Source organism: Macrobrachium rosenbergii, chromosome 3 (assembly GCF_040412425.1).
Source record: "Macrobrachium rosenbergii isolate ZJJX-2024 chromosome 3, ASM4041242v1, whole genome shotgun sequence".
Taxonomy (NCBI): Eukaryota; Metazoa; Arthropoda; class Malacostraca; order Decapoda; family Palaemonidae; genus Macrobrachium; species Macrobrachium rosenbergii.
In genome coordinates, this window is record NC_089743.1 from 64,527,471 (window position 1) to 64,549,613 (window position 22,143).

The following is a 22,143-nucleotide window of genomic DNA, read 5'->3' on the forward strand; positions in this document are numbered from 1 at the left end:
CGCAATAAATAACGGGAAACTGATCAAACCTTGGAATGAGGAACAAGGCTTAGGGCTTTCAACGAGATAGGAAAATCATATACTTAGTGGCATTTATCACAAGGCCTCAACGAATCATCTTACCTAAGTTTAGTTCAAAATTATGTAAAGGAATTTCAAGCATCAAACGGATTAAATACAAAATAAAAACTTCGACGATAAAATCATCAGAGCAAACTAGAACAGTAAATTAAACAACATCCAGTTAAACACTAACAGCAGAATTAGTAATAACATGGAAATATAAACTTCAAGAAGCGATCAAAAAAAAAAAAAAATATCCAAAGGCATACAAGTAGTTGGAAAGTGACACAATTAGTATTGTGATGCCTTAAAAATAATAAAACCGAATGACTAAAGTCTTTGCACTATTTGACACGCAGCATAAGCAACCAGCTCTTAAAAACAGCACCTGCAGCATAAGTTATACGAATAGAGAGAGAGAAAAACAAGCTGACAAGGGTTAACAGATCACAAGCTACCAATAAGGTCGAGTTAATGGTCAACTGGAATGATGTGTTATTTCTTCAATGAAAATTATGAGAGGAATAAATCCTGGACTGGAGAACAGTACTCAAGCAAGACTAGTCTAACACAAGAATAAAAAAAAAAACTAGCTTTCTCAGAATATAAATGTCTATGAGCCAAAAACAGATCAACTGGCTCTTAAGCGACAAAAATAACCAAAAATTATATTTATTACGATTTTAATCACTACAGTTCCAGAGCATTTACATTCATACCCACACTGAGTGGCTGAACTCTTCAATGTTATAAAAGACGTCCGAGGTATCCGTATTAGAGAAAAAGATAAAAAAATATACTATCAGTCAAATTTGATATTCTTTTGCTGTTTCCGTTTTCCTGGATTTCTACACTGGAATTCCCCGTTTTTTCTCTCTTCCTCCGGGCCTCAGCATTTACGAAGTGCCCTAATGTGGTTGGTATTATGAAGGATTTTTTTGTCATTATTCATGACAATTTTTATACGATACAAAAGCAAGCTTGTTACATTATAGTTATTTTGAAATTCTGAGTGTGTGTGTGTGTTTGTATACACACACACACACACACACACACACACACACACACACACACACACATATATATATATATATATATATATATATATATATATATATATATATATAACTCTCTCTCTCTCTCTCTCTCTCTGTGGAATGTAATACATAAAAACTATTACATCTTATTGGGGTTGAATAATCTTATTGCTCCTTTTTTTTCTGCGTTTCTCGAAGAGATCATTCCATGTTACCTCCACAAGTGCTGTCAACGATGAGACACATTCTTTGAAAGCGGTGTGAACTATAATTACGTCTTTCAGCTTTCGTATTAAGAAAACGATTAGAGGCTGTAAATAGTGAAGTAGCACATAAGTAACTACTTTCAAAACCGTTAAGAAAATTAAATTTACTTTGTTTCTATTCCGCTTTCAAAACCATAAATAAATAAATGAATGATTGAATAAATTCATAAATAAATAAATAAATATAAAAAATATATATATATATATATATATATATATATATATATATATATATATATATATATATATAAGATAAATATATACATATATATATATATATATATATATATATATATATATATATATATATATATATATATATATATATATATATATATACTAAAAGGACCTCATTCAAACTGGATGGTATTTAATGGAGTTTTTATTGTTACAAGCTTTCTTGGACAAACAGTCCACATTATCAAGTATCCGTACGGATACTTGATAATGTGGACTGTTTGTCCAAGAAACTTGTAACTTTTTGAATAAAAACATTAAATACCATCCAGTTTGAATGAGGTCCTTTAGTAATTCTACTAATGCACAGAACAATTGTGTATGTGATAAAGTTAATATATATATATATATATATATATATATATATATATATATATATATATATATATATATATATATATATATATTATAAAATGTAGTGCTTCCGACATAATTGTCACGAGTTGTTTTGATGATTAAGAGTTTCACTCGTGCGCAAAAAGCGATCACAATACCGCTGCTTTTGTAAGCTAGCAAAACAAACCTTTGTTGTGAAAGCCAGCTGACATACAAAACAAAAGAAACTTGGATGGAACCGACCCACTCTCTCTCTCTCTCTCTCAGCAGAAATTACTGCAAATCTCTGTAGATTCCTTTCCCGCTGTAGCATAAAAATTCCTCAAAGTCAGTCTAAACAGATGCATGGGTGTACACGCGAATGAGTATTTAGGCATTATTATTATTATTATTATTATATTATTATTATTATTATTATTATTATTATTATTATTATTATTATTATTATTATTATTATTGCTGTTGTTGTTGTTGTTGTTTTGTGCATCAGCTGTAGAGACGTGGCAGTTATTTTAAAACTTTCGTTAGCTTGTCTTTTCCTCAATACTGCTACATTGTAACTTTTTTTTTTATTCTTTAGTTTAAGAATTAATTCATTATGATTCGTTCGGAAAACTCTTTCCCTTCTTTATAGAATGAAATTTTTTCCAGTTTTATTTCTTTTTTACTTTAAGAGCGTATACTGTTATGTTCCCGAGAACAATGACAAAATACCTAATATCAGCTTAGGCAGGGAAATAAAAACTTTAAAAGACTTATAAACATCTCAAAAGAGTAACATGCACGAACGTAAAAACAACCAGTGGTTTATGTTGCTATCAAGGTGTACTTAATCATGAATAGAAATAGGGAAAAAGTGACAAAGAAATATATCATAAAAGGAAGGAAATGAAAAGGTAACCCTATTTTCCACGATTCTTTCATCGTTTTGACTTAAATAAAAATAAAAGACAGAGAACAGAGGAATAAAATAATCAAGGAACAATAAGGAAGAATCTTCAACCACTTGACTAAACTGACCTAATGAAGACATTGAAATTATTATTATTATATTATTACTATTATTATTATTGAGAAGATGAACCCTATGCATATGGAACCAGCCCACGTGGGACGTTGACTTGAAATTCAAGCTTCCAGAGAATATGGTGTTCATTTGAAAGAAGCAACACATACGAAATGGTGGCAATAATCAGCTAAACCTGTAATTAATTAACAACGTTAACGAATGAGCCCCATCGTCTACCATATCAAAAATTAAATCGATTAAACAAAGATAAACAAGAAAGGAAGAAAACGTAAGATAAGATTTGTAATCGCTTACTCTTTCACATGCGGATTGAAGGGGGAGACGGGGGGCTGTTAAGGATGGAGGAGGGGGTAGGACTCCCCTATTGTCCTTTAATTGCCTCCGTCCTTTGAATTCCACGTCAATTATCCTACGTGACATTTAGGATGGAATATTTTCGGAGCTTAATTATCTTACCTCTCTTGGCCACGACGCTAGATTACCATATAACAGAGTCACTGCATAAATTCGCTACACTCCTTTGGAAGACCATTTTGTTTATTAGTTGGTTAATAGCTTACATTCCCTCTTCAAGTGATACCTTATCATTTTTTCACAATCATTTCATTTAGCATTGTTTTATCAACCCCACTTATTTCTACTCAGAATGTATTCTGTTAAGAAACGTGAGAATTCTAGTTGATTAAAGTCTGCGTTCCTTCTTCAGGCAATACCTTATCATTTCTCCACAGTCACTTCATTTAGCACTGTTTATCAGCTCCACACATTTCCTGAGATCTACTCTAGATAAGAGAAAGCAACTTAAGCCCCTTTCCTGAAAAGTCCATCATGTCCCTGTTGAATCAATTCATAAATTATGTACCTGATGGACAGTCGACGTGGTGGGACGTAGCCAGGGTGAAAGGGACCATGGGCTATCAACCTCAACACAAAAGACTTGCTGACATCAAGGAGGTTCAAACTTTCGGAAGCCACTTACTCCAAGGCGTATAACTGATGTAGTCAGTGATTAAAAGCTCAGAGTGAGTAAAAGGAGGGATCAGAGTGCTTAGAGGTGGTTTGGTCATGTGGAAAGAATGAAGGACATGTTGGTGAAAAGTATATATATAAAAAAGGCATTAATTAGAAGGGAGCACGAAAGGAATACCTGGGAAAGGTTGGACAGATGAGTGAATGGTAGAAGGGAAAAACTCAATGCCTGTAAAGGGTTTGACGCGCTGGTGATGATCCTTTAGCGCAGGTGTATGAGCTGGCTTAATGGGAAGTTCCTCTGCATTGCGGGTTAATCTATGATACAGCAGTTGCAGTACGTATGTGATAGTAACCGTTGCTGTTTTTCCCCGGACAAAGAAAACGTCTCAATGTTGAAATACATATAGACATTCGTATTTTATATATATATATATATATATATATATATATATATATATATATATATATATATATATATATATATATATATATATATATATATATATACGAGACGTAATTTAAGCATCCCCAACTCTTCGCACTGAATGCTTCCAAGCTATAATTTAAACCGGACTAATCGACCTCTTTGCAACTTTTTTCGGTTTAATGCAAGTCTGTCGTCACATCATCCAGATCCTACGCAGTTTATCCTAATAATTTCTTTCACGACAGCACGGCCCTACAACGCGCGGGTATCAAAGAAAACGGCTGTTACCATGACGTTTGCAGTGCTATGCGATAGGGGTAACTTGTTTTTTTTTTTTTTATCTAAAAGCACGCAGACGCAAATTGCAGTTACATGTTACTATAACACACATTTTGCAGTTCTCTGACTCGTTTCACTTGATACTGATCTCTCATTTATAAGCTTTATTTGTATAAAAACAATAATGATATTACTACTACGATTATTACTATAGCAACTCTTGGATGCTGAGTGACGGTCAGGGCTACCGCAGGCCCAGTAAGCATTTCTGTAGTATGCACTTCAGAGGGCTTATGATACAATTATTACTGCTCTTCCGATTTTTCAGCATTTCAAAGTATCTACTTTTCTTTGGTATTTCCAACATCCGGCACAGACCAGTAATTGGTAATTTAATTTCAAGACATCACAATACTCGTACTATGCAAACCAGACAGCGTCCCACTTCTCTGCCAAATTTGTGTCCTAATTAATCCTATAATTTTCAAATTTTGTTCGGTAAACATCACCACTATTCCTAAACAATTTCCATTTTCTTAGAAAAAGCGCAATCTGTCACGCCGAATGAGCTCACTGAGTCACAAAAAAAAAAAAAAAATGTTTTGTCTCCAACACCAGTGGATGTTTGGCGACAAGTTTCGAAAACATTTTACGAAAAGAAACGTGACTAACTTTGATGCGAAAACGAACCATTACAAAGTCCACACCGACGTGTCATGGCAAAACGAAGGTTTGTAAATGTTATGGTCACAAGTCACTCGGTATTATGAAATGACAAGGACTGGTCTCTCTCTCTCTCTCTCTCTCTCTCTCTCTCTCTCTCTCTCTCTCTCTCTCTCTCTCTCTCTCTCTTTTCCAAACATTTCAAGAACAGTGGGTCGCACTGACAACTGAGTCATCCAGTGTTCTGTTTCTTGTCAATTATTCGTCAACTGGATATCTTATGGGCGCACATAATGGACTAAAAACTAAACCCTTTAAATCTGTGATTTCATCAGTGCAATAATAAACAGAACATTTTCTAGTTCAAAGGATAAAGGTAAGATCTGTTGAGTAAGTGGCTGAAAGTCGACCATTTCTTGTCAAAATATAATAATAATAATAATAATAATAATAATAATAATAATAATAATAATAATAATAATAATAATAATAATATTATTATTATTATTATTATTATTATTTTGTACGGCAAACTATTACAGAAAAGGCAAAATCAGGAAAACTAAACAGCACTGTCACCTCACGTGGACATTAATTCATAAACATGCATGAATCTGTTACAAAGCATTTCATTACCCATAACAAATGACCTATTTAACACTACACAAAATGAATGCTTATTCTGTGAAGCATGGAAAAAAAGGCAATAGAGTAAGTTTCTTCGTGAAATCATGATTACGAGAGATGACTAGACAAGAAATCTTCCCAATGTAGCCTATTCTAAATCCTAATTGCCCTTGTGGAAATAAGGACTCTGCTACCATAGGCATTTTTTCACAGGAAGATAAGAGGTTCTGGGCAGAGGCTGCCCTGAGTTGAAGATGGCCAAGTACTGTCCGAGGCAATATTTTCCTTAGGTGAAGGCAAACTCTGTACACAGGTTATTGTACCACGAAGCAAGAATAAAACAGGAATGGGCAGGGGATAAATGTGAAAGAAAGAAAGATAATATATATACATATATTATATATATATATATATATATATATATATATATATATATATATATATATATATATATATATATATAAACATATAAATATGTGTGTGTGAACAGCAAACATCCCTGTCGTTTTTTCTAGTCAGTAAAATAAGTTTTCTCCAATGCTAGATCATTACCATTTTTCTTAGCATCATTAACGGTGAATAACTCATCACACAATGACCAAATACCTGTACAATATTTTTCATTTTTCATTCAAATCCTCCAGAAAAAAATGATACATACATTTCCCCAAAAGGATAATAAACGTACTAGATTGTAAAACGTGAGAAGATGAAAAGGAAATTATCAGTTTTACATTAATAGCAATAATAGTTGTAACTGAAAAAAAAGACACTGATACTGATCACAGAAACAACATGAACGAGAATAACACAAAGCCTACAAGAAATCCTTCACATTTCGCTGCAACAAACCGAGCTGTTTGACAACAAACCACAAACATCGCCATACAAGCAAACAAAGGAAAGCTAATTCGCGTCCCCAAGGATGTTCAAGTGTGGCATCGAAAGTGTCGGTGAAAGCTGTTTAATTTTTTTATATGGCAGAAAACGAATGATAGAGAACGTATTTAGTTTTTAGACCAGTATTTTTGAAGTAAAACATTGTGGATTTCATTACAAAACATTTCTGAAATTTAATGCACATTACAAAACATTTTTGGAATTTAATGAAAAAGAGTTTATGGGAAAGAATAACGCAATCTTTATGATATATTATTAATTAATTTACAAATTTTAATTCATTAACTTAATGACTTGGGAAATACATTGCAAAAAATTTATGAAGTAAAACATTCTCTATAGTCATCACAAAATATTCCTGAAATTTAATAAAGAGTTTATAGGAAAGAAGAAGCCGACTTTTATCATATATTATGAGATAATCTAAGAATCTTAATTAGGAAAAGCCCATTAAATTAGTTTTGCTCAATTTACCAATTATTTAGGGGAAAAAATTTTGGGTATTTGTAAACAAAAGTTTGTGAATACTTACAAAAGTGTATGCAAGTTCACAGAAACCAAAATTCACGAAACATTAAAGAATATTTAAGAAAATTTCATAGTACTTTCAGGAAATTTCATCAGAAAATATAGTCATTTTTATGAGAATATACTAAAACAAATATCAATGGATGTGCGGAACATTATGAAGTGAAAATAATGAATAAGGTTTACAGAAATATATTCAAATCTTTATTAAATAGTTATAAAAATTTATGGAAAAGAAAATAAAAAAAGCTAATGAAAATCTAAAAATTCAAATTTTCAAAAAATTTGGTTTTGAAAATTTAAGATATGAACTTCACACAAATAACGGAATCATTTTGAAAACGTTACTGAAATACATTAACTTCAAGGCATAGATACAACCGTTCGCTATGCAAGTTTGTGACTGTCTTCTGCGTTGATAAATAAAATGAAGTCCTTTAGACACGATCTTCCCCAATTTACTTCGTTTACTCGGATACAGCGTGGTACTTTTAAGCTGCTGTCTCTCTCTCTCTCTCTCTCTCTCTCTCTCTCTCTCTCTCTCTCTCTCTCTCTCTCTCTCTCTCTCTCTCTCTCCCCTGCATTGTCATGTAAACATAAACAAGTGTATAAGACAAAATATACTATATATATATATATATATATATATATATGTGTGTGTGTGTGTGTGTGTGTGTGCGTGTGTGTGTGTGAGGGTAACTCACGATCACAGTCACTGGACTGGATCTTTACTGTCATGGTCAAATAACCTCGATTTCCTTGGAATGCTATTCCACAAATGTTAGGAAATCTAGACATCAATACTCATTTACACACACACGCACACAAACACACACACACACACACACACATATATATATATATATATATATATATATATATATATATCCAATACCTGCAACGGTCCGGTGGCATATAAACATACGAGCTGGCAGGAGAGGTGAAAGGTAAATTGTAGACACTGGGCTTTCGTCTATCTTTCTAAACATGATCACAGTAATAGGCCGCTCTTCTTATAGCCTATATACATACACATATATATATATATATATATATATATATATATATATATATATATATATATATATATATATAAATATATATATATATATACATACAGGTTTAGAGACTTTATTTGGTAGGCATTCCGTAAACAGTATTTCTTTATTTTATGGCAAAATGAACCTTTCCAGTACTCTTGTGAGAACTAATTTTATATATGACATTATGCACAATAGAAGGTACACCCTTTTAACTATCATAAATTATAGAGAAATCTTCCAATAACGTCAAATGGCAGCGCACTTCTGAATCTCATCTTATCCTGCTATAGATGAATTCACTGTCAAGAGGCAGAATAATTTATTTTCGTTACAGGGATTTCAATCCTCCTCGTTGTAATCATATACAATATCATTATGATAGCAATGCTCTTGTTGCTATACGGGTCGCTAAGATTTCAATCGCTTCGAAGACGATACACAAAGCAGAGTCTTTTTTTTCTACAAATTTACTGAAAACAAAAAACTTCGTTATGATACAGATTCAATATCGCAAATCACTCAGCCATTGTGCTACTATAACTTTCAAATTTGTAACCCTACATGAATTAAGTTGATAAAAATAAATAACTTTAATTCAGCTTCCCATATTAGCTATTCCCTGCAGCATTTGTTACCAAAATTCAAACAAAAATACATGTTTGATAGACGCAGGCACTTCAAAATGCCTGGTAAATTCGGAAAAAAAAATAAGTAAATAAAATAAAATACAGACTCTCTTTAAGACACGGAAACACAGTAATGACATTATTTCCGGCTTCCATCGGACGTAATGGGACAAACCAACTTCATGTTCTTTACATGGCCCCAAGACCAGCTGTTTCCTCAGAGAGAGAGAGAGAGAGAGAGAGAGAGAGAGAGAGAGAGAGAGAGAGAGAGAATCAGCTGACAAAGGATGGTATTTGCACACGCCCTCATGTCACTACAGCGCTGAATCAATAATGGCAAAGGGCTAATGGGAAATGGTAAGGGTAAGGGAAATGGGTGGACAAATATGGGCAGACAGAGTCCATGTAATTGAATTCGAAGTGAATGTAGGGGCAGAGTAATCACTTGCATTGCTGCAAAATGACAGTTCAGAATAAGTGTGCCACGGTTAAACAGCTGGGTCAAAGTCAAATAACTATACTTCATTACTGAACCAAAAGTATTCCTGCAGATCATACTACGGTGCTGTGGAATGTATAAGACACCAAACTGCTTACAAAGAATTTGAGCGCAAACCTCCATTAAAGATTATAATTCGATTAATTTCACAAGGTAAATCAGCCGTACTACATAACTGTAAAGAAACGTGACGGTTCTCTGAAGTACTATTTTCTAGTAATTTTTTTTTATCAAAGGATGAACCAAGACAGCGAAATTTTGCAGTGAGCGTTTTCATAACAGGTTAATATCAGAAGCAAAGACTTTTTTTTTTATTACGGAAAATTCATGAATCGCTTTAATAGTAATACAATAAAGAGAATCGGTACTCTTTAGTTTAACCCCTAGTCTCAGATATCAAAATAACGGAGTATTCGTAAGTACCAGTTAAGACTTTTGAACATATTTTTCTACTCTCTTTTTGTGAAATGACAATATACCAATGTAAGAAAGAAAAACGAATACAGGTGGTTTAATTCCACAACTGCATTTTACTTTGCATGTAAAGATTTTGTGATCACATCAATAATCAGTATGCTTATACCGATGATGGATATGAAATGTTCCTGCCATGAAAACATTCAAGAATATTTCCTGCTGCATTCAAATCTATTATTATTATTATTATTATTATTATTATTATTATTATTATTATTATTCTACTTTCGACAAGCAAGATTACCCATATGTCAATTGGAAGTGTTGCTATCTGAATCTGTGTCCTGATAGGAAGATGGTCACTATTTCAGGTACAAAGTGTAACTTACAAAACACGGTCACATTCGTTAAAATCAATTTCCACCGTGGTCGGTGTTATAAGAAATAAGTGCTGGGTAGCACAGAACCACAATTTCAAAGTAAGTGCGCAATACTGACTCAACAGCATCAGTTCGCTGGAACTTGTCTTTCCAGTTTAGAACATCAGGTTCCAGTCTTTTTTTTTTTAAACTTTCAAATATACTTTTGCGTCATACGAAAACAAAAACAAAAAAATAAGAATCCAGTGTTGTCAAGATAGGGCTATCTCTGTTATATACAAAATGACGTAGTGAGTACAATCTTGAAATGCACGTAGAATTGTCTCCAAAGAAAATATTTCTAGCGTCTGCCGTCTCTCTCTCTCTCTAAAAAACTAGTTATGACAGACACCTCATAAGATCTCTGGTTATAAGCAGTTTCAGCCAAAGCACTTGCTTGGGCACAAAACGTGTCCACGGCCATGTGGGATGGGGCATCCAGTTATACACATATTGTGCGTAGAAATAAAGATCACAATGTCACGTCTGTTAAACTCCATAATAAAGTTTTCCGTTGCTGGTAACAACGAGGCAGACTGTACACACAGATGCGGGTTACAAGTTCCTTTTTTGTCACTCTAGGGAACAAATCTTTCTAGGAACGGTTCTACATCGTCATCCATCCTGCTTTTGACGGTTCCTTTTCTGGGCGTCATTTATTTCCAACGTCATACGTGTTAACTTACTTCCGGTTAACCAGCCACAGCGTCGCCAGAGAAACTTGAAACTCAACGAGCCACAACAATGGTGGAGCTGCTGCGGGTAAGCTGTGACGTCATGGCTGTTCATGACGTGTTCGCGTACGTCATTATGACGTCGTAGCTTCTCGGATTTTTTCCCGGACAAAGGCTTTGCAGAATATTATCTAAAAAATTGCATCCAACAAAGGCAGTCTGGGGTGTTTAGGGTTATGCCCCGGGTCACCATTTCATCTGTTTTATGTTCATGAGTGAATAAATCCGTTTAAGACAGTATAAAAGCAGCTAGAAATAGGGTTTTATGAACGAAAGGATACAATAAACAAATTTCATGGCAGACTTTTACACAATCCACGAAATAAACAATTAACAAAAATTCATTTGCAAAATCCGTGACTTAAAGATAATCTACAAAGTGAAAACGTTGGAAAAAAAAAGTCGACCGACTTTTTTTTTCCCAACGTCTTTACCTAAATTAGACTTGGCAACATCCCCTGTCTCTTGGGGGCTACAAATTAAATAACGCAACTTTGCACGTACTGTACAGACAAGTTGTGCACCTGTTTCTTCTACCAAAGTCGCTTCAATGATAACAGTCGTTGGCCTTCACTTCCTCTTGTCGATATGACATGATTCATCGCACACAAAATAAGGCCACAACGATGTCAGTCAGAAACAGTACCTCTAATTTACCCAGAGGTTAATTCCAGAATAAATGCGCAGATTGAATGTCCGGGCTTGAGCTTGCCAGCGAAGTCAAAAAAGCAGTAGACGTGGATTTCTGTTTTACTACATATTCTAGTGCAGATCAATTTCATACTACTTTACTAGATGGTTATTTATACAATCAATCAATTTTTTCAGATTTTCTGTGACGTATTGCTGTCCATTTAACTTCTCATGATGTAATGAACACAACCGAAAAATAAAAATAAGTAAAAAATGCGTTCTGTACAGCGTATAATCAAGGTCACCGAAAATAGATTTATCTTTCGGTGGTCTCGGTATAATGCTGTATTAGCCGAGGCCCACGAAACTTTAACAACGGCCCGGTGGTGGCCTGTCCTATATCGTTGCCAGACGCACGATTATGGCCATACCTTAAATAAAATAAAAAAAAAAAAAACTACTGAGGCTAGAGGGCTGCAATTTGGTAAGTTTGATGATTGGAGGGTGGATGATCAACATACCAATTTGCAGCCCTCTAGCCTCAGTAGTTTTTAAGATCTGAGGGCGGACAGAAAAAGTGCTGACAGAAAACGTGCGGACGGACAGACAAACCCGGCACAATAGTTTTCTTTTACAGAAAACTAAAAACCAAGAGAGCCAAAGTAGCTTTTATGATTATGTCATTAAGAACTGACACATCCACGTAAAATACGTAAAGAACACTGAAATTGTCCAGGAACGAGCGAGTAATAAAGCTAATCTTGAAGGAGTCTCGTCAAATGAATTTGCAGTGCATAGCGGGTGTTATCTGGGTGTGTTATTTCACCTTTGCTGTCAGCCCTTCTACATTTCATAATAAAAAAAAAATGGTCTAAGATGGAAGAGATGGTTGAGACTGGAATAACGATAGAAACGGATGATGATGTTTTATTAAACAAAACACCACAAGATTTGCAAAGCTTAGTTAACAGAATGCATCATATGTCTAGAAAGATGGGACTCAAAATCTATCTATAATAAAAGAAATCCGGGTGAATCTTTCTTGTTTGTCCGCCCCGGGTGGGGGCGGGGTAGTGGGGATTGGCGGGCTAAGGGAGACATGACACCTCCACCCTCCTCCTTCAAACCTCTTTGTCCGCCCCAGGTGGGGCCAAGGTAGGTAGGGGATCAGGACGGTAGGGGAGACATGACACAGCCACCCTCCTCCTTCAAACCTCTTTGTCCAACCCGGGTGGGGTCAGGGTAGGTAGGGGATCGGGAGGGTAGGGGAGACATGACAGGTAGCGCCGGGTTCCAGTGCAGCGTAGCCCGAACCATCAAGCTCCTACATAAATAATGAAGCTAGCATATGCACAAAGGGATGAAGTAACGTTAGAATGAGAAGAATTAATGAGGAATATTGATATCTAGTAGAATTTCTCAATGGGCAGGTTGAATAAGATGTAAAGAAAATAGAGACAAACGGCATGCACACGAAAGACCAATAATACCAGTCTTGTACAATCTGCATTACTTTACAGACATAAATAACAGTAAGAAAATGAAACTATACTGAAAGATTTTGTCGACTAAAGGATAAAGCTGTCAGAAAGATATTACGGTGGCAGGACATTCTTAGAAATTTAACTACAAGGGAAATTATGGGAGTTCCATATGTAGATGAGATAATGATGAAAAGGGTATGGAAATGGCTTGGACGTGTCCTCTGTATAATCTCTAGGATAAAAATACACAATCCTGTCAGCTGGGATCCTTTGGACACTAAAAAGCTGAAAGGCCCATACCTACTGGATGATAACTATAAGAAAGGAAGCTGGAGATGAGAAGATTTTGTGGAAAAAAGACGCGAGTGCCGGGGGTGTGTGTGCTTGTGTTTATTTATATATATATATATTATATATATATATATATATATATATATATATATATATATATATATATATATATATATATATATACATATACATATACATATACATATACATATAATATATATATATATATATATATATATATATATATATATATATATATATATATATATATATACATACATACTGTATATATACAGTGTATGTACGTACTTCATTATTCCTCACACCGTAGGACTGTGCAACAGTCTCCCTGAGGATGCTGTGCATTTAGAACCTCAGAAGCTCAAATGAAGGTGCAATGCATTACTATCCTAAATCAATTCACTTTGTATTGTACTTATCAATTTATATTCTTATCTATTTACTTACTAATTTATTAATTTATCTTTTTTATTCTAATAACTGCTCTCTTCTTTCTTAATTTCTATTATTTTCTGCAACTTTTTTCAAATCAACACCATATTCTTTGGAAGCTAGAATTTAAAGTCAATAGCCCTGGTAGGCTTGTTCCATACGAATAGGGGTTAATTTTCTGAATAATAAAAAAAAATATATATACATATAATACATACATACATACACGAAGAACAACTAAACAAATCTCAATAAATAACATTAAAGGCCGTCGCTTCGACCCAAACTAGTTATCGAGGACCCACTTTTCGTACCCTTACATCTGGGGAACGGAAGCCTTTGGGGGAGTGGGGAGGGGGAAGGATGAAGGAGCTAGGAAGGGGGCCATCATGTGAATGGAAGGAAGATCTACGCCCAGGATCCCAATAGGAAACCCGATACGACGTTCTTAAGGAATCGTTCTCCCATTCTCAACATTTTCTTTCTGGTCTTCAATCAAAACCCCTTGTGATTAGAGAAAGGAGGTTAAGGGAGCGTTATCTGAACAGCCAATTTGTTCTCTCTCTCTCTCTCTCTCTCTCTCTCTCTCTCTCTCTCTCTCTCTCTCTCTCTCTCTCTCTCTCTGTGATTCACTCTCGTATCTAAATGTCTTAAGCAAAACTGGTAACAGAATATCTTGTGAATAGCGAGGATTACCTCTTACAATCCCCCCCGTTTAGATGGTATATATTTTGAGGGAACTATTATTTTCTCTATCTCTCTGTCTATTAACTCAAGCAGCGACCCTTAACAGTCGACTAAATACTAAGTGCATATTCCACTACCTAGGTCAACAAAGGCATATGGGATTTTAGGAAACTTGCCCATTCGTCACTCCTCGTCCATTGAGAGAGAGAGAGAGAGAGAGAGAGAGAGAGAGAGAGAGAGAGAGAGAGAGAGAGAGAGCAAACAGGACACTCACATGTTTCCTTTTACTTATCCCTAAGGGATTAACCCAGAACAAAACTAGAAGAATTGTGACAAAATATGTCAAAGTTTTCCTCGAACGACGAGAAAAAAAATGTGACGGGAATTTACAGAAGGACTCAGACTTAATCATTTTGGCATATTTCCAATTTATACTGCTCTTTGCACCATGAACTCTATGATGCAGCTGAAGACATGTTCTTATGATGCTTTGATTGATGTTTTATGACGTTTTGGATTCCCTTTTTGTTTCCCCCACTTGACCTTTGTTATTGATTAAATGCCACAATGAGACAGGTAAAACATTAGAAACTGTAACTGATACCAGTGTCTCGGGCACTTAATTTGCCTTGATTTCATTGGCTTACTATTTGTTTATCTATTCTATCTATTAGGGCATGGGGTATCTGCCTTGAAGTGGATTCTGCTGACCTCGTTTGTTGGCATCTTTTATACCTCCCTTGTTCTGCTTCGAAAAGGTGGCACTTCTTCTCTGCTCCAGTTTTTTTCCAAATCCTGCTGAATCTTGTTTACCTACATTTGAAAACTGGTCTCTGCTCTGCCTTGTGCTTTATTAACTTTCTTTCTTTACTTGCCTCGTAATTCCTTTGTTGATACCTTTTATAGGAATGGAGTATAGAATTTAGGCCATAGGACAAGCACTGGGACATATGAGGTCATTCAGCGCTGAAACGGAAACTGAGACTAGAAAACTGACAGAAGTAACGGGAGGAAAACCTCGCAGTTGTACTGTGAAACAACTGTTAGATGAGGATGGAAAGTAGGATGGAAGAAAGAATATGAATGGAGGTACAGTAAACAGAATTAAAGATGTTGCAGCTAGGGGACGAAGGGGCTCTGCAAGGAACCTTACGTAATGCCTACTGTGCACCGCGTGAGGTGCAGTGACGGCACTACTCCCCTACGGGGTAGGATATTTTATAATCTGAAATGGTGCAGAACTATGATCTTTTATTGTAAAAAAAAAACTTACAAATTGGAGAACAGATATATTCAAAAGTACATACACTTTCGGAGCATCATGCTTCCTCTTCAATGTGGAAACATTAAAACCCATTTGTCCTCCAATTTGTGTGTGTGTTTTTTTTTAAAGTTTCAAAGGCCGATACTGATATGTTATCATCATTTACTGTATAAAACATTAACGCATCCGTAGGTTCATCGATACAGTTCGTAAACTGAAACTCTAACCTCGCAATCAATCATAGCTGTAACTCACATTGTTCTTGCTTATTTTGTTGTGACACCAGTTTTAGTAGTCATAAATCAATCAATTGATCTTGTTTATGTTACACTCACAAGTAGGATTTTTCCAAACATTGCGATTCAAATCTTATTAATGATTAATTCTATCACAATGAAGCCTAGGAATCATCTGTGGGATTTTTCCAAATACTGAGATGCAAATTCATCCTACGTCTTAATAATGATTAGTTCTATCAAAATGAAGTCTAGGAATCACCTGTGGGATTCTCCAAATATTTCGATTCCAACGTTTTAATAACGATTAATTCTATCGCATTGAAATCTAGGAATTCTAGGATTCTACAGTGATTTAAGCATTCCCAGCAAAGTTAGTTTTGCTAACTTTTTCCCATTTGTTCAAATGCCCCGAAGGTAGAGGAAGGGCCTAGTTTCAGAAAGGCGAATATCCGAAAAGGCGTAAGATTTTGGGAATTATGGTAACAGTAAGCAGAGAATTCCAAATTTCCGGGACGTACAAATTTTCTGTCTCTTGACTGGGCATTCATCTTGTTAACACCATGATATTTCCTTAAGACACATTGAAAGTAAAATAATCTGCCCAAAAATTCTGTCTGGAGAACATTGCTCGTATTTTTTTTATAGTTGGTATACATTACAGTACTTCTAGGGCATACTTTCTTCTTCGAGAACGCATGAATAAGTACAAAAGTCATAAAATTATTTTTTTTCTTTCAATGTTTAAACTGAATGGGTTCCGTACAGCGATCTTAGTTTTTCTTCATTATCACCTTTTCAATTTGTATTGTCCACCAAGACTCAATATAAACATATTAAGTATATAAATATTTTGACGGTTTCAACTCATCCAAGGAACTGAATATGTCATAATTTTTTTATAGGATTGAAAAACATTGATCTCTCAAATGTAAGGAATGTCGATCTTTTATTTTAACTTTCCTACTAAGCTGATGAGCAGCTGCTCATTCTTCATTTAATTTTTCATTTCCAGTCCTATGGCCGTATAATCATCATCATTCATTTAATTTACAATGTCTTGCATTTGGTAACGTAAAACTGTAAAGAAACAAATACTCGAGTCACATCATTTTACTGCCAAGAGAATTATCGACGTCTTTGCTCTGAGAGAGAGAGAGAGAGAGAGAGAGAGAGAGAGAGAGAGAGAGAGAGAGAGAGAGAGAATACCCGTATGGATGAACTGGGTCACATGAGGCTCTGCTTGTAAACCACAATTGAGTGACCCAGCAAAAAATGTGCTTCGTTTCCTCCTGATGGTCTTCCATTAGCTGACCTGTTTGCGTTTGTCAAGCACACGAGGCCTCACAAATAACCGGACGGGAACCCCAGACACAAAGAGTTTCCTTGCTTGGATTGAAAACGTAAATAAGGAAAGTGTTTCTCTCTCTCTCTCTCTCTCTCTCTCTCTCTCTCTCTCTCTCTCTCTTCTGATTACGGGCTCTTGCTTTTGGGCAGCTCATGATCAGAATAGAGAGAGAGAGAGAGAGAGAGAGAGAGAGAGAGAGAGAGAGAGAGAGAGAGAGAGAGAGAGGGAGGGAGGGAGGGAGGAGGAGGAGAGAGAGAGAGAGAGAGAGATAGAGAAACGCTATCCCTATTTTCGTATTCAATCCAAACAAGGTTTTTATATATATATATATATATATATATATATATATATATATATATATATATATATATATATATATATATATATGAAGGCCACAGTAGCTGGAAAGCGCCTGGTACTCCTACTTTTATTTTTCTGTGGCCTTGGCTGAATATATTGTCACACACTATTTAGTGATATAAGCACACACACACATATGTATATTATATATATATATATATATATATATATATATATATATATATATAGAGAGAGAGAGAGAGAGAGAGAGAGAGAGAGAGAGAGAGAGAGAGAGAGAGAATGTTGTCTCTCTGGAATACAGACAGATATATATACTGTATGTCTGTATTCCAGAGAACAACATCTCTCTCTCTCTCTCTCTCTCTTCTCTCTCTCTCTCTCTCTCAAGGATTGGAGTGAAGCCTGTCCCACCATCACTCGGCGGGGACCTGAACCTGATGATTTGTCCCCGGGCGTTGTGGTAAAGGGACTAAACATAAGTTTGGAGGAGTGTTTGGAAAGAGAGAGAGAGAGAGAGAGAGAGAGAGAGAGAGAGAGAGAGAGAAAGAAGGCGTTGTGGGTATAGCTAATCATGAGTCAGCTGGGTATCTAAAGAGTTCCAACAAAGCGTCGTCGTCGGAGCATTGCGTCACCGCCAGAGAAGTGGGTATTGAAATGCCCGATGCGTATTAGAAGTTTCCACAAGCCGCTTGCCTCTGAATGGCAGACTAGAAGAGTGATGTTTTGTTGTGCGTATTTTATCCATAAATTTTTTAGTCCTTTGTGTTTTTCCTATATTAATAAACTGGGCAAAGGGATTTTCTACTCGTGTATCGTATGGGGTATTGTTAGTATCAACAGAAGCAGCACTAGCACTACTGTAAGCCTAGTGGCAATAATATCAGAAGTATTGTTGTTTCTGAAAAAAAAATTAAAAGCAACAACATTAGTCTATGTCGAATCATAACTACCGGGTGAGGAAAAATAAATAACAGTTGTTCTTAACGCTTTACAGCTTCTGGTATTCTTTCAAAAACTAAATATATTCAGTTTGAAGGAACAAGAAATAAAACCTACCCTTGAGGTAGAACAAGTTTGATAAAAAAGAAAACAAAATAATATTTGACTCATTTTCCTGTTCCTTGTGGTGTCTGGCGCTTAGTACGTTTTAAGGCAATGAATATTTTTTTCTCTCTCCTTTCTCCCTAGGCAGTGATATGCAACGAGAAAGAAGTTGAATATCACTGCCTAAGAGAGAGAGAGAGAGAGAGAGAGAGAGAGAGAGAGAGAGAGAGAGAGAGAGAGAATGACATCACGCTGCCTTCTTTTCTTCTTGAATTCGAGCACTTGACGTAATAAGGTATTTTTCATGTGACCCCGTTATTTATTCGCCTCAATTGAAGTGGCCAAACTGTTCGTAACCGGTTTCTGAACAGTTTTCTCTTTTATTTCTCATTCATGGTTGTCTATCCCCTGCTTTGGTCATTCAGGAATCTTCTGCGGTTTTCATTCATTTTTTTCGTGTGTGTGTGTGTGTGTGCGTGTAATATCCATGGGCTTATAATCCCAACATTGTATTTGCCCGTATTTCTCAAAATCTTATACTTACGTTTACTTATTATTATCTGTATCTCTTAAAGTTTTGTTCTCTCCTTTATTTTTGTACCTGTTTATTAGCAAGAAAGCAAAAACTACCGAGGCTGGGTGGTGGGAGAGGAGCGTGCCTAATCTGCGGGAACTTTCTTGGAGGTGAATTTCTATAAAGAGAGAATTCCCACACACACACACACACACACACACACACACATATATATTATATATATACATATACTGTATATATATATATATATATATATATATATATATATATATATATATATATATATATATACATATATATATACAGTATGTATGTATATATATATATATATATATATATATATATATATATATATATATATATATATATATATATATATTAGTGGGTCCTTGACTCTACGCTGACTTTTCAAATTTCGTTAAAATGATCATCATGCGGTTTGTATAAAGATAACATTTCACCTTAACTGAAGCCCTTCAAATTCAATATTAAACTCACATACTTTGCATATTCAAGTTTAAAAAAAAAGGAAATGTTATACAATCTGCGGTGAACAATATCTTCTTATTCTAAATGATATATCATATAAATAGACTAATTAATTTATTAGCATAAATCAATATATCATTGAGGTCTAAACGATACCAAAACTGAATTATGCCTCGAACAATGAGAATTCCGATACATGGTTATGGAATTTCATATCACAGAATGTGGCACAACTCATGGTTTGAGGGCATTAGTTTTATGGCTATTGTCAGCCGTAACACGACTCAAGTTGTCACCTGAGATGACCCAGTTGCTAGGCTCAAATACCACAAATGCTTTAGTCAGCGACGCTAACTATAAATGAAAGGAGGGAATGCTGATTAAACACAACAGGAAAACTTACTTTAGCCCTGATCACACTTGGCTCTCGTGCCTCAATGTAACCCACAGCTGACTGCATAAGATCACTGTTTAGTGCTATCAGAACCCAGCCATGGAAATCATATACAACACAGCAATCATAATCTGCTAACATCTCTCAATACAGCTAGTTATGGCCCACATAAAGAAGGGGAGATAAGGATCGAGTTTCTTCTCTCTCTCTCTCTCTCTCTCTCTGTGTGTGTGTGCTTTCCCGTCGATTACCTTTCTCCATAAGTGCCATAATTATCTTTATAGCAATTATAGCCACAACCTATTCTAATTTAAAAATTGTTTCGTATTTCCCGTAATTATTAACTGATATTTTTTTCTGTAAAAGATTCTGCTAAATGAATAAGTTTATATTTCTTAATTTGGACTTCCTTTCCTTATTAACCCTAACTTATATGATATTTATCTACTAGCCTATTTTGTAATCTGGTCAGGATAATGAACGTTTTAGAATAAGAACTTTTTCACTGAAATCTTCACTAGGAAATACTTTGCGTCTCTTCAAAAGTGAATTAAACTGATCTGGTCTTCCATGTGTTCTGCACAGCCTTACCAGTTTGATTTATGGTTTCCATATACAGCATAATTACAACACAATACACATGCTTAATAAAGAAAATTATTCGTCTCCCAAAAACAGCATCGCCCTAAGTGCTTTCTCAAATGTAATTAAAATACTTCTGATACTGATACGCGTTTGTTTGTGTTTCTTTGATAATACAGCTAAATGCATCTGTATGTGTCGCTTTGACAACAGAGCTATTATACAAACAACAGATTAAACAAACAACATGACTAAACCTAGTCATGTTTTTTGTCACAGACGATGAAAGATAACAACACATACATAAAGGACAAAATATCATCAAAGCGGAGAGGGAGTAAAAGGTCACGAAGAACTAAAGAGGGGAAGGAAATGCTTTCCACAAAGTTTATCAGAATACGCAGAAATACGCTTATTTAAGATCCAGTCACGCCAGGTGAGCGCTTTACAAACATTCCTCGAGCATGACTAAAGAGGAAGAGACAAGGTTTTTTTTTGTACTAATTTTGAAGCTCTCTCTCTCTCTTTCTGTTACACTTCAACCACTGAATCGTGGATGGTTCCCTGTGCAAAAGTCTTCCACAACATCAGTCAGGTAAGTGAATTAAAATCGATCTCTACCGTGGTGGTAGTAAGTGGCAATACTTGGACACTGTTCCTCTAGAAAATGGCTTAGGATGGATTTGTGTGTGTGTATATATATACACACATATATATATATTAGATATTCATATATGTGTTTATATACATATACATATAATGCACGCATACACACACACACACACACACCACACACACAGACACACACACACACACACACACACACACACACATATATATATATATATATATATATATATATATATATATATATATATATATATATATATATATATATATATATATATATAATGCCAAAACCAACAGCAAAGCTACAGCTATGCCCGTCACTATTTTTCCTCAAACGTTTTGTTCTCCTCTTTACCTGGATTAATAAAAAAAATTCCAAATAAGTTTATCAAAAGGCTCAAATTACCAAACTTAAAATGTTACACTAATAAAAACGATGATCATTTTGTAACGTGTCTTTATGGCTGCCATCCCACTGCATTCACATTCCACACGCAGGGAATCCTGATATTGCTTAGAGTAGAATTATATCTTGAAGACAACAAGGACAAGGAAGTCTCTAGAGAAAGTGAAAGTAAAGCGTCCTTGCAAACCTATCATTGAAACAGGTACGTCGGTATTAAGCTCGGAGTTGGGCTATTTTCTTTTC